The sequence below is a fragment of the Lepisosteus oculatus genome, chromosome 16, assembly GCF_040954835.1.
Source record: "Lepisosteus oculatus isolate fLepOcu1 chromosome 16, fLepOcu1.hap2, whole genome shotgun sequence".
Taxonomy (NCBI): Eukaryota; Metazoa; Chordata; class Actinopteri; order Semionotiformes; family Lepisosteidae; genus Lepisosteus; species Lepisosteus oculatus.
The window spans coordinates 19,495,363-19,512,714 of NC_090711.1; the positions used below are offsets into that span (position 1 = coordinate 19,495,363).

A 17,352-nucleotide genomic window follows, 5' to 3' on the forward strand; every position below is an offset into this window, starting at 1 on the left:
TCTACCTTCCAAATTCCAGGATGGGATCGGCACACCCCACAATTCGGTATAAGTTTCTTATTTTCAGAGGCATGGGGAGCGCGAAACGGAACATCTTTCATTTGTGGAAAACGAGCCTACCCATGGTTGCCAGCCCAGTGGTCTGGCTCATGTTATTTAGGATATGTGGTTCCTCATATCCGTGTTCAAATCCACAGCCCCTTCGGACCTAACCACAGACCACAAAGAAAATTGGCTGATTGGGAATATTATTTAGGTATAATATTTCCACAAGCCGGCATGAACTTTCTGAGTCGAGAGTTAATTCAAATGGCCTCGACTTTAGAAGAATTAGCAAATTCTACCTCATCTAGTCTGAAGGCTGTTAATGATGAGATGGTAGCCCTCAGAACAGTGGCCATGCAGAACCGACTAGCTTTAGATTATGTACTGGCGGCCCAAGGAGGAACTTGTGCAGTAATTGGCACTGAATGCTGCACATATATCCCTGATAATTCTGAGCACATCTCAGATCTGGCCCAACACATTTACAATGAGGGACAGAAATATCAGGACTATTATACTGAAAATTGGGGAATTGGATCTTGGGTAAAGTCTGTGTTTGGGGCCTGGGGCGGAACTTTTTTACAGTGTTTATTTGTAGGAATAGTATTGTTTATATGTATAATTGTAATCATCACGTGCACAAAAACATGTATCACATCTTGCTATAACCGTGGAACGTACAATGTCATGGCATTGTTCGCCAAGAAAGGAAAGATCTGCCCTGACATTGTATGCATAAAAATAGGCTACACTGACGTATGCCATATTTTATAAGGGGGGAATGAAGAAAGATGTGAAGACGGGGGTTTGAATTTAATCTTTTCTGTAGGGGGTTTAGACTTCCAAGTCACAAGCAGGGGTTTATGGCAGGAAAGGGGGTTAACTGATAAGGATTGCAGATGCCAGCTAGGAACCCCCCTGGGTGTAATGTTAAACTGACCATTTGCCCAGAACATCATAAACTGGCCAAATACCATGAACCATCCTCTTTACCATCAGACCGAGTGACGTCAGAAACGGAGAAGAAAACTGTATATAACCCAAAAGTTTGTAACAGTACGGGGAACAATACTTCGGTTTTGTTGTTTCTTGCGGGAAACAAGACTTCGGCTTTATTGTTCCTTGCATGCAATAAACTCATCTGTTTTACTTCATCTCGGGATCAAGAACCTTATTTCTTCTGTTACAACAGTATGGTAAAATTAAACTGGGAGGAACGTCTGAGAAAGGTGAGAGAGAAATTGGGGAGATGGCAAACAAGATCGCTGTCCTTCAATAAAATTGAAAAAATCTTTTCTTATCAGTTTAATTTCTGATACGGACCACATATTAAAAGTATTTTTGGAACAGGGAGCTGGATCAGGAGCTTGCTCCGTCCTCTCCACGCATCGGCCCAGTATTGCAGCGGCTCCGGGAATGGTGCACTACCTTCTCTCAGCAGTGAAAAGACAGACGTAGCTAGCTAGCGAGCGAGGTGGACTGGAGCTCCTTCTTCTCCAGTCTCGTCTTTCATCCGTCCGTGTCTCTCTCTCCCTGTCTCTGTCTCCATTCCCGTCCTCCCTCTGTGCACTTCCTCGTGTCTCGACTTTCTCGGCAAGCAGGCAGGCCCCCTTTTCAGCTCCCGTGCATTTTCCCTCCGAAAAACTTGGATATATACACCTTTTTCTTTTTTTTAGGGAGGGAGGCAGGCAGGCAGGAAGGTGTGTGTGTGTGTCTCTCCCAAGAGAGAGCTGCTCCTTCCTCCTCCCTCCCACAGGTGCTGACGGTCCGCTTTCCCTTGCAGCTCGCTCGGCACAGCAGCTGCTGGTGGGAGGGGCCTAAGCTAAGGAGGCTGGCACCGCCCGTGGCTGCGGTCTTTGTTGGGCCGTTGACAGAAGATCAAAGAGCAGGGACCCCGCCCGGGACTGGCAGGAAGGCAGGCAGGCAGGAGAGAGGGGGAGCGGAGTCCAGGTGGCAGGCCTCTGGCTGCAGGGAGGCCAGCAGCTGCATGAGTTCCGGGCTCCAGGGCAGTCAGCCTGCGCCACTGTGTGCCAGGGGAACACCCGCGCGTCGGTCGGCGCCTTTAGGGGCATTGCTTCTCGGCCTTTTGGCCAAGATCGGATGCGACCGGAGCCTGGAGGAAGTCAGTGTTTTTTTAAGATTTTCTTTTTCTGGACGCTTCCAATGTTTGGACGCTTCGAAGGACTCCTGGAGAAGAACGGACACTTGTTCAGAGTGCCAGGTGAGTTTCTTGCTATCTTTGGGGTTTTCTTTTTTTTGTTTTTGCTGGACATGGAAGCCGGCCTCAGGGCCTGGACTGAAGAACACTCTCCAGTTTAGATGGCAGGGAGATGTTGGTTTGATGTCGGGGAGGGAGGACTTCTCCCAGCATGTATTGAAGCAAGTTCTGGATCTGAAGGAGGTGTTTTGTGTGCAAAGTTATGCATCTTTACAGCTTTTTTAATGTGGCTTTTGATTTATCGAACAAGTGTTGGAACGCACTTCGGGAAAAGAAGGATGCAGGACAGCTGGGAAATTTTGAAGTAATGGGACTCTGGGCACAGGAGGACAGAGTTCTGACTGTGCACATGTATAATCCTTTTGTGCCAGAAACGGATATATATGCCTTCTTGCATTGGTACGTAGACATCCTGAGTGAGGCACAGAAGGTGCAAGACAGTCTGGGCAGTACAGATTCTGGCCTGATGACATGTCGAGGGATGGTTTTAGACATCCACCGGCAAACTTTTTGGGATCTAATCAGGGGATTCTATTTTATGCAGGACAGCTGAGATTGTGCTGAAGATGTGGTGGCCATTTGGCGGCAGAATGTAATAAGATGATTTGCCGGAGATGCAGGGGGGAGGAGCACGAGATAAGGGACTGGGATAAGGGATAAGGGATCACAGATGGTGAGGAGTCTGCAAACAGGGAGGATGTTGAAACCCTGGCAGTATGGTGCCAGGAGAACAACCTCTCTCTGAACATCAGTAAGACTAAGGAGATGATTGAGGACTATAGGAAACATCAGGGAGGAGACCACACACCTATTTACATCAATGGGACTGCAGTGGAGAGGGTCAGCAGGTTTAAGTTCCTGGGAGTTAACATCTCAGAGGATTTAACCTGGACCCACCACACCAACACAGTGGTCAAGACAGCACGGCAGCGCCTGTTCTTTCTCCGCAGGCTAAAGAAGTTCGGCATGCCATCACATGTCCAGGCCAACTTCTACAGGTGCACTATTGAGAGCATCCTGACTGGTTGCATCACTGCCTGGTATGGGAACTGCTCTGCCCGAGATCGCAAAGTATTGCAGAGGGTGGTGAAGTCAGCTCAGCTTATCACCAGCTGTGAGCTACCAAGCATCCAGGAGATCTACTCAGCTAGATGTCTGAAGAAGGCCAGGTCCATTCTGAAGGACCCCAGTCATCCCAGTCACAAACTGTTTTCCCTCCTACCATTCGATAAATGGTACCAAAGCATTCGGTCCAAGTCCAACAGACTACAGAACAGCTTCTACCTCCAGGCAATAAGACTGCTAAATAGCCAACCTGTAGCTCCTTAGCAAATCACCTGTAATGGTTACATGGACACACAATTCTCACTATATTCAGCATAACTGCACTACATGTTTATATTGCATACACCATGGACACATAACAGCTCTACTCACATTGAGTTTTATTCAATTTAAAAAATGTAACGTGAATTTTTGTGATTTTTGTGATTCTTGTAATTTTTGTGAGCTAGCATAAAAAGACATTTCATTGCCAGCAAGTACTGCTGCACGCCATATTGTTGTGCTTTTGATAAATAAACTTTGATTTGATTTTGATTGTGTGATAAGGGCCAAGGTGTTCCTTATGTAATGAAGCTGGGCACCTGTTTAAGGACTGTTGGGACCGACAACTGGAACAGATAATAGTTCTTCGTGTAAGGTAGTAGAAGGTGAGGGGGTGTGTAAGAGAAGGCTCAGAGGTATTTACTGAAATTTTGGAACAGGGTCTGATGGGGCCAACTATGAGAACTAGGATATTGGCTCTGATTTATAAAAGAAAGGGGACAAGACTAGCCTAGATAATTGGAGGCCGTTACAACTGTTATGTGTAGATTAAAGATACTGGGACGAAGACTGAAGAAGGTAATGGTGTTTCTAGTGCAGGGAAACCAGAGTTGCGGAGTTGCAGGTAGGAAAATAAGTTGGAATTTGCATCTGATCAGAGACACGCTGGAATCGGTTGAAGATAGAAAACTGCCATTAATGTTGGTGAACTTGGACCAAAACAAACCTTTGACAGGGTGAACCACGCTGTCCTATGGGAGACACTGAGAAGAATGGGGGTAAGTGAGAAATTTGTCACTTGGTTACAAACATTCTATAGGAAGGTGGAAACTAGGGTGTGTGTTAATGGCAGGTTAGGCGGAGGAATACTGGTTAAATGTGGAGTGCGTCAAGGTTGTTCGCTATCCCCTTTGTTGTACATCGTGTATACCGAACCCATTTTAGAGCGAATCCGGAAAGACCCAGGCGTGCGTGGGGTTCTGGTCCCTGGAAGTGGAGGACATGAAGTCAAAGTAGGGGCTTATGTGGACGACATCACCCTGTTCCATAGTACAGAATGAAGTATGCAAAGGGCACTAAGCATAGAGAAGGGATTTGCAAAGGGCACGGGTTCTATGTCGAATAAAAGCAGAAGTACAATTCAATATTATAGGACATGGAGAGATAGAACGGAGGCGATATGTGGATTAACAGTTATGACAAACCCCAGTGAGGGTGCTAGGAGTACAGTTTCATAAGGAAAGTATGGTAAAATTAAACTGGGAGGAACGTCTGAGAAAGGTGAAAGAGAAATTGGGGAGATGGCAAACAAGATCGCTGTCCTTCATAGGGAAAGTTCTGGTACTAAAGAAAGATGTCATCCCATTGCTTTTCCACCTAGCAGTGGTGTATCCTATGCCAGCTCGCCTCCAGAGAGACGTAGTCAAGACAGTCTTCACTTTTATGTGGGGGCGAAAATATGAGTATATTAAGCGAAGAGACATGTACCGACTGTTAGAGGATGGAGGAAAGGAAGTGCCATACATCCCTTTAAAACTGGACTGTATCTTTATTTCCAGTGTACAGTATGTACATAATTGCATGAGAACCCATCACATAACTGCAGCTCCTTTGAGCATCTTTGGTTTGCACCAGTAATGAGACATCTGGTGACATGGACAAACATAACTCCTAAAGCGGAACAATTGCCATGGCATTATAGGCAGTACACTGGCTAAAATCTCATCAGGCAGTGAAGGAAGGGCTGACTACACTGAGGCAGAGGCAGATGTACAAGCTAGTAAGGAAGGAGAGCAGCAATGCTGTCCCTGGAGTAACAAAGGAGGTGTGGCTTCAAATTCAACCGGCAAAGTTAGATAATCTACTGAAAGATCTGAACTGGCTCTGTGTGTGGGGGAGACTGGCTGTTAGAGCAGGAGGCTGGCACCCCCCGTGGCTGTGGTCTTTGTTGGGCCGTTGACAGAAGATCAAAGAGCAGGGACCCCACCCGGGACTGGCATGCAGGCAGGCAGCCGAGCAGGAGAGAGGGGGAGCGGAGTCCAGGTGGCAGGCCTCTGGCTGCAGGGAGGCCGGCAGCTGCGCAAGTTCCCGGCTCCAGGGCAGTCAGCCTGTCACAAAAGGCCAACTCGGTCGATGCCTTTAGGGGCATTGCTTCTCGGCCTTTTGGCCAAGATCAGATGCGACCGGAGCCTGGAGGAAGTACGTGTTTTTTAAGATTTTCTTGTGTTGGATTTGCTTCTTCTGCTTGGATTATTCTTTTCTTCTTTTTGGGTTTGGACACTTCCAAGGACTCCCGGAGAAGGACGGGCGCTTGTTCAGAGTGCCAGGTGAGTTTCTTGCTATCTTTAGGGTTTTCTTTTTTTTGTTTTTTGCTGGACATGGAAGCCGGCCTCAGGCCTGGACTGAAGAACACTCTCCAGTTTAGATGGCTGGGAGATGTTGGTTTGATGTTGGGGAGGGAGGACTTCTCCCAGCATGTATTGAAGCAAGTTCTGGATCTGAAGGAGGTGTTTTGTGTGCAAAGTGATGCATCTTTACGGCTTTTTCTGGCCTCTTGTGCCAGAAACGAATATATATGCCTTCTTGCATCGGTACGTAGACATCCTGAGTGAGGCACAGAGGGTGCAAGACGGTCTGGGAATCTGGACTGGCCATTGGCAGTACAAATTCCGGATGGATGACATGTCGAGGGGTGGTTTTAGACATCCACCGGCAAACTTTTAGGGATCCAATCAGGTGTTTCTATTTTATGCAGGACAGCCGAGATTGTGCCGAAGATGTGGTGGCCATTTGGCAGCAGAATGTAATAAGATGATTTGCCGGAGATGCAGGGGGGAGGAGCACGAGATAAAGGACTGTGTGATAAGGGCCAAGGTGTTCCTTATGTAATGAAGCTGGGCACCTGTTTAAGGACTGTTGGGACCGACAACCAGAACAGGTAATAGTTCTTCATAATAGGTATTTGGAGCAATTCCCAGTTGATGAAGAGGCAGAAGAAGAGGAGGAGGACAGAAGACAGGATGCTGGGGGTGCGGGAAAGTCAGTGGAAAGGAGGGGTTAAGGGAGGAGGAGGGGGAAGGGAGTGGGAGTCAGTGGGAGGCTGAAATGAGTGAAGATGGCAGTATAAGAGAAGAGGAAGAAGGGGAGGGAGATGGTTTTGAACTGGTGATAGGAAAAAAAAAATGGAAGTGGAATTTGAAGGAGAAAGCTGGAGGGGAGTCGCTCTCGCCTCCCAGGTTAATATCCAAGGTAGTAGAAGGTGAGGGGGTGTGTAAGAGAAGGCGCTAACTTGGAATCCCCAGCCCCAGGGAGTGGGAATTGGGGGGATATAGGAGAGTAAGGGGGGTGGAACGGAGGTCAGCAAAAGCCTCGCCTGGTCTCCTAGCTCCCCGAGTAGCACAAGTAGTTATGAAGGCCCACCACAGGATGCGGCCAACATAGAAGAGTTCTTGAGCAATGCTGGTATAGGTAACTACTGATGCCATCATGTTTTTTTCTGTATTTTATACTAACGTGAGAGGGTTGCAAGTTAGGCTGAAGAGGACAGGGTTTTTTTTGTTTCTGAAGTCTGTGTGCTTTTTGGATGTTTTTCTGCAGGAGGTACATTTGAGGGATAGGAAGGATAGATAGTGTGGGTGGTGTTCATTCGTACGTTTTATATGAACCGTATTGTGTTAGTGGGAGGGGATTTTAATGTGTGTCTAGATAAGGGGCAGGAGGGAGACTTTATAGGGCTATTATGGGGGAAGGTAGTGAGGGACTTCTGCATGAAAAATGCATATAGATGTCTTCCCTGACCAGCAGGGATATACCTGGAGGAATTTCTGTGGGGCCAGGGGTTGATTGGATTACTGGTTTGTGCCTCAGGGGGTGCAAGTGGTGGATGTAAGTCTGAGTCCATCTTGGCTTTCCAATCATGATGGGTTGCTGTGTGAGTTGGAGCTTGGGGTGCTGAGTTTTGGGAGTGATGTGTGGAGGATGGATGTGATGGTTGTGCAGAATGAGAAGTTTTGGGCATGGTTAGGGCTGTAGGGGTGTTTTTCGTCTTTGGTGGACTGGTGGGAGTGCGTTAAAAAGAAGACTGGGGGGGGCGTGGCTATGCGCTAGGAGGAGAAGGACGTGTATCTGTCGAGCTCCTTGCCGAATTTAGCAAAATAGGCATAAAAATAAAGTCTTTTAACACAAAATACCAACATAACACTTGCCGACTATTTCGGACAAACCCCTCTTGCCCAAAACCAAACAAAAGCGTCAAGAAAGACACGAAGACAACAGAAAGAAGACTAGCAAGATGGTGAATCCACTTCAGATGGAGATGGTACAGTTGAGACCAACCTAATCATAGAAAAAGTAACATCAAACATCGCCAAAATATTAGATTCAAAACTCGCAACGATTCGAGAACCTGTTGCTGCTATATCCACTAAAATGGACATAGTGATTAAAAGAATAGATGAAGTGGAACAGCGAGTTTCGGACCTGGAAGAGGGCAGTGTAACGGCGGGCAACAGGATACGGGCGCTTGAGACAGACCTGCGCAAGGCAGTGGTCATCTTGAAGACTTCGAAAATAGAAGCCGGCGGAAAAATGTGAGAATCCTCGGCCTAAGAGAAAACATCGAAGGAAGCAACCCAGTTTGGTTTTTTGAGAGATGGATCCCTGAAACCCTTGGCATGGAAATGAAGGGGGACAAAATCAAGCTGGAACGTTGCCATCGCACGGGACCCCGGCACAAGTCGGGGGAGGGCGGAACACCTGTACCCCAGGCCGTGCTGTTGAGGCTGCACAACTACCGGGATAAGCAGAAGGTAATGGAAGTGGCCAGGGCCAAGAAAGTAATCATTGTGGTGGAGAAAAGAGTCTCCATCTTTCAAGACCTCGGTCGAGGTGCAGAAAAAGAGGGCGGAAACAGCCGAAGTGAGAAGGAGGCTGCGTGATTCTGGACCGAGGTATTCGTTCCTGTATCCAGCGATCATTAAAGTGTTTGATGCCTCGGGGGGATCTACTACTCTTTCCAGCTTAAAAGAAGCAGAGAACTTCCTTAAAAATATTCAACAGCAATCCTCCACGTCTGAATAGAATGTGAGAGGTCCGCTGCTAAACGAGCAGCCTTGGCTTCTGTTTGTAGAACTGATCGAGCAGAGAACTGAGCAATTATGCCTGCGCTTAGAACTTTTTCTGACGTTTTAAATGTTCTCTATTTTTAAGATTCTGTTATTAATGTTAATGTTGAGATATAGATGATACTGTTTTGTATCGAAATTTAAGACTGTGACGAATTATTTTGGCGAGTAGTAGACAGTTTTTGTTTTAGTATAATAGTTGAACCCCCTATAACTGAGCGTACTTTATTGCCGACTGCCACAGCTGCGTGACTAGCGGCAACCTTTAGTTTCACTTCTTGGGGATTTAAATCATTTGAGTGTCTTCAAGCACAATATAATATAACAACAAGAGACTTCTTTAAATATCTTCAGATCAGGCATTATGTGAGTACCAAGAATGGTGGTCTTGATTTATTCAGCAGCTCGCACACACTAGAAAAAATATTTCTAAAGAACGGGAACTCAAAGACATTTCTATCCAAGTTTTACACTTTTTTCTCTAGGCATGAGGTAGACTTCCCAAAAATCTTTACAGACAATCTGGAGCCAGGAACTGAGGTGCTGTATAGATGATAACACTTGGAAAAGTATTCTTTCATTGCCTTCAACAATCTCCGTCTGTAACCAAGAAAATCAGTACAGGTTGTTACATAGAGCATATTTATCTCCACAGATTTAGCACTGGCACATCACATAACTGCCCAAAATGTAAAACCCACGTTGGAACACTGTTTTACTGTCTATGGGAATGTACATATGTTCAGAGGTTCTGGTGGGAGGTATGTAAAAGAATATCTTTGATCTGTGTAATACAGTTAGATCCTCATCCTCTCACATGCATTTTGGGAGTCTTGCCTGTTCAGCTGCTGAACCATAGAGAAGTAGTCCAGCCTGCCCTGATGCTGGCAAGAAAGGCAATCATGACCAGGTGGGTGGGTGACGAGCCTCCCTCTCTAGCTCTCTGGGAATTACTAATAAGAGACTTGATCTCTTTGGAAAAGTTTAGATTCATCCTAAAAGGTGAGCTGGAACATTTTAAAGACCTGTGGGATAAGCCTTTGAGAGCATTAGATTTAAAAGAGGAGCTCAGTATATATTCCTAAGCCATTTTATATAACTATGCTATAACCTTTATGCCTTTAAATGGTAAACTCTGATATAGCTGAGACTGTACCTTTTTTTGTTTTTATTTAGTTTTTTTTTGTCTTTTTTCATTCTTTCCTCTTTCACTCTAATTTTTTTCCCTTAACTCCATTCTTCATTTCTTTTTCTTACATTCATTATTATTCTCTTAAAAAAATGTAAAAGTTTAAATATTGATGTCTCCACTGTGATATTTAACAAACAGAATTGGGGGGAAAAAAAGAAGACTAGGGTGTTAGGGATTTTTGTAAGGGTGTTATGAAGAGGGATATGAAAGAGGTGGTGGAGGTCATGAGAAGGGTTGAGATTTTGTATGCCAAAGAGAGTGCAGGGCTCGCCTAAGATCTCTCTTTGAAGCAAGAGCTTGACTGGTACGTAGGTGTCAAGAGTTTATTGAGAAAAATGAGAAGTGCTGCACCGTTTTCTTACAGCGGGTAAGGGTGAGACAGAGGAGGACGGTGATCTGGGCACTGCATACCAGAAACACCATTGTTGTGAAGAAGAGTGCAGAGATGGTGAGGTGTGCAACAGATTTGTATCCCGATTTGTTTGAGGAAAAGAAGGTTGATGGAGGGATGGGGGACTTTTTCCTGAGTTTCTTGGAATAACGACTGACCAGTAGCGGGAAGGACGATCTGGAGCATCCATTCACGCTGGAAGAATTGGAAGGTGCTGTTAAATCCTTCAAGGATGGGAAAGTCCCAGGGTGGATGGGCTCCCTAAGGAGTTCTATGCAACCATCTGGGATCTGTTGGGGCCCTTGCTGTCCTGAATGAAATATATAGGGATGGCAGGTTGAGCAGAACAATGAGAGAAGGCCTGATAGTGTTATTATTTAAGAAAGGGGACGCAACAGATCTAAAAAACTGGAGGCCAGTCACCTTGTTGACCACAGATTACAAGTTAATTGCAAAGGTTCTGGTGAGACGGATAAGGACTATGATGCCAGATTTGGTACACCTGGACCAAACTTGACCCAGGGAGGTCAATATTAGGGAATTTGGCACTGATTAGGGATGTGGTGGCATAGGTGGAGGCCCAGAGAGTGCTTCATTTGCTGGTCAATGTGAACCAAGAGAAGGCATTTGACAAGGTTAATCACGGATTTTGGTTTAGGATTTTGGCACATTTAGGTTTTAGTTTAGTTTTTTTTTAAATTGGTTAGAGATTCTGTATGCAGCAGTAGGTAGTAGGGTGGTGGTGAACGGGCACAGGGGGAATGGTTCTTGCAGTCTTCTGGGGTGATCCAGGGGTGCCCTTTATCCCCACTGTTATATGTGTTGTTTGTGGACCCCCTGGCATGCTACTTGAGGGCAGATCCAGCACTGCATGTGCTGTGGTTGTCAGGGAGTGGAGGGGAGGTGGTCAAAATTTCACAATATGTGGATGATGCCACCTTGTTCTTGACATCTGAGGGTGGTGTGAGGTAGGCTTTATACAGGTTTGAGCAGTTTGCAGGGGCTTCAGGGTCCAAACTCAATGTGCAGAAGTCTGTGGTGATGGAGTGTGGCAGGTGGCACACAGTGTGGACAGTGCCTGGGGGGCTGCAGGTAGCCGAGCATGGGGTGAAGATTTCAGGGGTTGTTTTCTGTAGAGAAGGGAATGAGCTGCATAATTGGAATTTGATTTTTGCACGAGTGAGAGTCAAATTTGGGTTGTGGAAGACACGGTGGTTATCCTTTGTGGGGAAGGTGGTTGTGTTGAAGTCTGACATACTGCCGGCCTTGGTGTATTCAGGAGACTGCTGACCCGGATGGTTTTTGAGTTTATGTGGGGAGGGAAGTATGAATACATTAAGAAGGATATTATGTACATGGATGTTAGGGAGGGAGGGGGGTTCCAAACTTGCCCCTGAAATTAGATTGTACTTTCTTTTCAGGCCTGTGTAAAGTCCTTGGTGGTGGGTTGAGGGACGGTTTAAGAGTTTTGTGTGTTTGTGGTTTGAGGCATGTATGAGGTCTGTGTATCGGTGGATGAATGTTAGGCCACATGCTGCTACCGCTTGAGTCCATTATGAGAGAGCACAGGAGATGAGCAGGGAGCTTTTTCCCTTTGAGGACAGGGACGTTCGCGAAAGTCACAAGCGGCTGTATAGTTTGGTAATGGGGGCTAAAAAGGTTAACCTGGCAGTGTTGGGCTTCCATTGAGATGTGTGAGCCCGAGTACAGCCTAAAAGTTTGGACCATGGATTAATGGCCTTGAACTGGCAAATAGTCCATGACAGATTGCCTTTATGGCAAGTGTTATATAGGCATAAGTTATCTAGGATTAACAACTGTCCAATGGAGGGGTTCTCGGGGGAGGAGACTGTGCAGCACGCTTTCTGGGAGTGTCATTTGGTTCATGAAGTATGGACTTGTCATGATATTTTGTGGAATTCGTCTTCTTCCTTTGTTCTGTACTTTGATGTAGTTCAATATGGGTTTAGGTGTACCCATGTTCCTTGTACAGTGGGTTTTTTGGGCTGGTTGTTTGTTAGTCTAATAAAACAGGGATTCAAGAGAAGAGCTAGCCAAGCAGAATGTTGTGTGGTCTGTGAAACGGGTGGTGGAGAGGGTTAAGGGGATGGTGTGAGAGAGGGTTCTAAGGGATGTTTGGAGGTGGGGTTACTTTGCTCAAAGGAAAAATGGAAGAATCTTTTTGATTTGTGATTTCATTTATTGATTGTTGAATTGTGAAAATGTTATTTGCCCTCTTGAGACTGTATGGTGAGGTGTGACCGATGTGGTGATTTTGCTGTGTTTTGAATAAAACTTTTGTAAAAAAAAATCTGTTCTTATCAGTTCTTATCTTCTTCGGGCCCTGTAATGCCAGGATGATGGTGCCACAGGGTCTCGAGCTCTGCACGGAGCTCCTCAAAATACTGGGCATTTCCTTTCAGAGCCAGAACAAAGAGACCATCGACTGGACCGAGAGGATCGCCAGGGTGAACGCGAAGTTGGGTCTGTGGAAAACGCGGTCGCTGTCCTACACAGGGAAAGTAATGGTGTTGAAAGAAGACATCCTGCCAGGTTTGGGTTTACCTGGCAGTGGTGTACCCACCGCCGGCCAGACTCAGACGAGCACTGCAAGGGATGATCTTCGGCTTCGTCTGGGGTGGCAGGTACCAGTACATCACGAGGAACAGGATGTGCCAGCTAGTTGAGGAAGGGGGTAGAGATGTTCCACATTTCCCCCTGAAACTCGACTGCATTTTTTTCTGCAACCGCTGTCGGGCGCTGCAAGAGCCCATCGGCCACAAGTACCAGTATTTTATCAGGCTGTAGCTCTCCATCCCAATGAGTCACCTGGTCAAGTGGTCAAACACTGGGCCCAAGGCAGAGAGGCAACTGGAGTTCTACACCCATGCTGTCAAGTGGAGCAGGATGTACGAGGCCACGAGACAGCCAGAGCTCTGCACCAACCACAGAGCCCTGTACAAAGAGGTGAGCTGGTTGCTGACGAAAGGCTGCAGGTTCCCAGACAAGTCTGGAAAAGGATTCAGCCGAAAGAACTGGACAACCAACTGAAGGACCTCAACTGGATGGCCATACACAAGAGACTTGCAACCAGAGAGGTCCTCTACAGACACTCGCTCACCAGGAATCCGCATTGCCCCCGGGACACGTGTTTCGTTGAGGAGACTCAAGAGCATGGGTTCTGGAGTCGCCCTTCGCCAAAGCGGTGTGGGGCAGAATGGACAACATTATGCAACTCCTGGGAGTGGGAGCGGTGCTATGTTACCAGTACATTCTGCTGGGGCTGGCACCAACTGGATTGGACAAGGGGACACAGTTCCCACTCCGGCTCCTACTGTCCCTTACAAAAAGAGGCCTGTGGGATGCAAGGAACACTCTCATCTGGCACAACAGAGCGGGGAGCAAGGGAGCTGGAGGAGAGGATCCTGGTGAACCTCAGAAGGAGGATGAAGTCCTGGAAAGGACTTTGGGCCCTGTACAGGGACTAACAGACACAAGCAAGTGGTAGGGCTTGGAAGGACTCTTTAATTGCACAAATCCGTTCCCGTCATCCACTTGCATAGATTGATAACGGACAATCACCGCTGTTCGAAAAGTTTTTTTAGTGCATGCTATGTTTATTATTTGTGAGAATGTTTCCTTTTTTTAAGATGTAGTATGGAAATAAAGTATATTTTGTAAAAAAAAATGTTCTTATCAGTTTAATATCTTGATACGTCCCCCATAGGAGGACTACATATTAAACCGTTTTTGGAACAGGGAGCTCAATCAGGAGCTTGCTCCGTCCTCTCCACGCATCGGCCCGGTATTGCAGCGCCTCCGGGAACGGTGCACTACCTTCTCTCAGCGGCGAAAAGACAGACGTAGCCGGCCAGCAAGTAAGCGAGGTGGACTGGAGCTCCTTCTTCTCGAGTCTCATCTCTCATCTCTTTTTTCCGTTCTCATCCTCCCTCTGTGCACTTTCTCACGTCTTGACTTTCTCGGTAAGCAGGCAGGCCCCCTTTTCAGCTCCCATGCGTTTTCCCCCAAAAAACTTAGATTTATAATCTTTTTTTTAGGAAGGCAGGTGCTGTGCATGTCCCCCTCCGCAGAGAGAGCTGCCTCTTGCCTTTGCCCGCAGGTGCTGACTGTCCGCTTTCGCCTGCAGCTCGCTTGGCACAGCTGCTGCTGGTGGGAGGGTCCTAAGCTAAGGAGGCTGGAGCGCCCCCCGCGGCTTTGGTCGTTGTCCGGGCGGCCGGCAGCTGCGTTTGTACTGCGCTCCAGAGGAATCAGCCTGCACCGCTGTGCGCCAGCGGAACACCCACGCATCGGTCCACGTTTTGGGGCATCGCTTCTCGGCCTTTTTGGCAAATTTCATGCAGTATGTGGCCTAACCGCAGCTGTACGATTTACGAAAAAGGTCCAAATGGGACAGGAGGACGTGTGGAGAGAAGACTAGACGTCAGGGGGCAGCAGGAGCGGCGTAACACCAGGAAGACCTTTTCCATCAAGCCAGAATCGCTCCAGCTGAAGGCTGGGAGGTGAAAGCGACGCTTTCCACGATGACTGCACTGCTGACCGGTAAGGGGACATCGGGAATGGCGGCTAGGAGTCGGAACCGTGAAGGTTTGAATCTCCAGAGGGACTTTTGAGAAGGGTTAGCCATGCTGTTTGAGTTGGGAACAACTCTCCAGAGAAATATAGAACATGGGATTCTGACAGTAACCCAGATAAAGGAAGGGGAAAAAGAGGAGGAGGAGGTAAACCAAAACTTTTTTCTCTTTAACCTCTCTCTCATACAAATAAAAGAAAACACACAAACTTCCACAACATGACAATTTTCTCTTTTTTTTGCGAACTAAACAGTTCTATACACATATAATACCGGTGTATTATACAGAGGAAGGAGGGGCTGGAAGAACCTTCTAGACAAGTAGTCGAAGAAACAAGTTTGGAGATGCACTCTCCTGCCATCCTGTGTATTCCATCTTTCATGAACATGAGTCCGGTTAGCTCTGTGGAGTGTCCAATTCCAGAGACTTTTTCAGAAATAGAAGGGAACAGTTCTTATTTGATAACCTTTCGGTGTGTACCATAAATGTAAGAGGGCTAAGAAGATATAGTAAGAGGATTGCAGTCTTTAATTTCCTTAAAGATTTGAAAGCTGACTTTTTCTTCCTACAGGAAGTTCATGTTTAGGGTGAGGAAGACAGCAGGCGTTTTACCAAAGAATGGGGGGAGGGCATCTCAGAGTGGAGTATAGGACGAATACATTCTGCAGGAGTAGGCATTCTTATTAGAAATGAATGTTTTAAACTAGAAAACACCTTTGTTGTGACACCCGGAAGAATACTAATAGTGGATGGACAGGTGGGGAGCGAGAATCTAAGACTAATAAATGTTTATGCTCTGGCACAGAAAAGATTAAGGAGAGATTTCTTTACAGGGATAAAGCCTTTATTTTTGACAAATTGTCATGACCACTAACCGGCCCAGACCAGCTCCTAAGAGGTCTTATCAGTTCCAGCAGCAGGGTGATAATTACAAACGCCGCTGCACGTGTTCATTTCTCATCAGACGCCTTACTGTGCGGCAGGCTGCATTATTTAAGCCTCCCTTACCCGTATATCACTGCTCGGTATTGAGTTCACTTCGTGTTGCTCTACCTAGCGTTTCTTTCTCTTTTGCCTTACTGGATTTTCTGACTTCACCTTTTGCCTTCGGACTTCAGTTCTTGTCTCGCCCCTTGGATTGTTTGCTACCAGTGACTATTTTTCGGAATTGACCCTGCAGCTCTTTTTTCGACCACGAACCTGTCTCTCGTTCTGGATTGTTCGCCACCAGTGCCGGATCTTGACCTACCTTACGCCTTCGGACTACGACTCAGCTCCTGGATTTGCTCTGTCCGCCTACTCACCTCCCAAGGTCTCCTGCATCTGCATCAGATCCTTTTTCACCACAACCTAGCTGCGTTACACAAATAGGAAGATCATACTAGGGGGAGACTTAAATGAGGACTTGTAGTATGACAGTAGTAGGACAGAAGGAACTAGGAGGATTTGCTCCCTTTTCCAAAACTATTACCTAAAAGATAGTGTAAGGCAGGGCGGTGGAGGAAGAGGGTGCCTAACTTGGAGTAACAGCCAAGGCTCAGAAAAGAGACTGGGCTACTAGTCCCAGCATGGTTTTCAGATCATGATTTAGTTAAAGTAGAATTAGAGGGTGATGAGGTGAGCTTTGGACCCGGTTTCTGGAAGTTAAATACAGAATTTTTAGTAGAAAATGAATTTAAAATACTAATAGAGACCAATTAGAAGCAAGAAGGACCCTATTTGATTCAGCAATGGAGTGGTGGGAAAACACCAAACAAAGAATAACGGGAGCATCAATTAGATACTGCGGGAAGAGGAGGAGTAAGAAAAAGGAGCAAATTTCCAAAGTACAACAGAAGTATGAGAGGAACAGTGGTGGTGTGCATGTGGAGAAAGAGGAAATTTTAAGAACCAAAAATGAGTTGAAAAACCTGTATATGGAGAAAGCTAAAGGGTTTCTCTTTAAGCCTCAGAACCATGCTCTAGAGCTTGAGGAAGGCAATTTGTCTACCTCATTTAAAATGGTGAGAAAAGACCATAATGGATGATACTTGACAGTATCCAGATGAAGGATGGGGGTGTCACTAGAGATGCGAAGGAGATGGTAAGAGAAGCCACTCATTTTTACAGAGAATTCTATAAGGAGGTGCCAACTCTGGAGAATACAGACAAAATTTTAGATACACTACAAATTAAGGATTGCAGTGGAGAGTACAATTGGCTTAGAAGAGGAGTTGACCCTGGAAAAGGTAGAATGGGAACTTTTTAGTTTGAGTAAAAGGAAGGTACCGGGTATCGCCGGCCTTCCAAAGGAATTCTACAAAACCTTCTGGCCTTCGATCAAAAACACACTTTTAAACATTTATACAGAATTCTTAAAGGGGGGAGATTTGGGCACAACTATGAGGACCAGTGTGCCATCTCTGTTGTATAAGAAAGATGATAGGACATGCCTTGAAAATTGGAGACCTATTCAATTGTTAACA

At 46.3% G+C, this 17,352-nt stretch overlaps 2 pseudogenes; both read left to right on the top strand.

Annotated features, from left to right (window-relative positions):
* Positions 1–1,306: 1,306 nt before the first annotated feature.
* On the top strand, positions 1,307–1,475 carry LOC138223520 (U2 spliceosomal RNA; annotated as a pseudogene).
* Positions 1,476–13,965: 12,490 nt separating this feature from the next.
* On the top strand, positions 13,966–14,134 carry LOC138223514 (U2 spliceosomal RNA; annotated as a pseudogene).
* Positions 14,135–17,352: the final 3,218 nt, after the last annotated feature.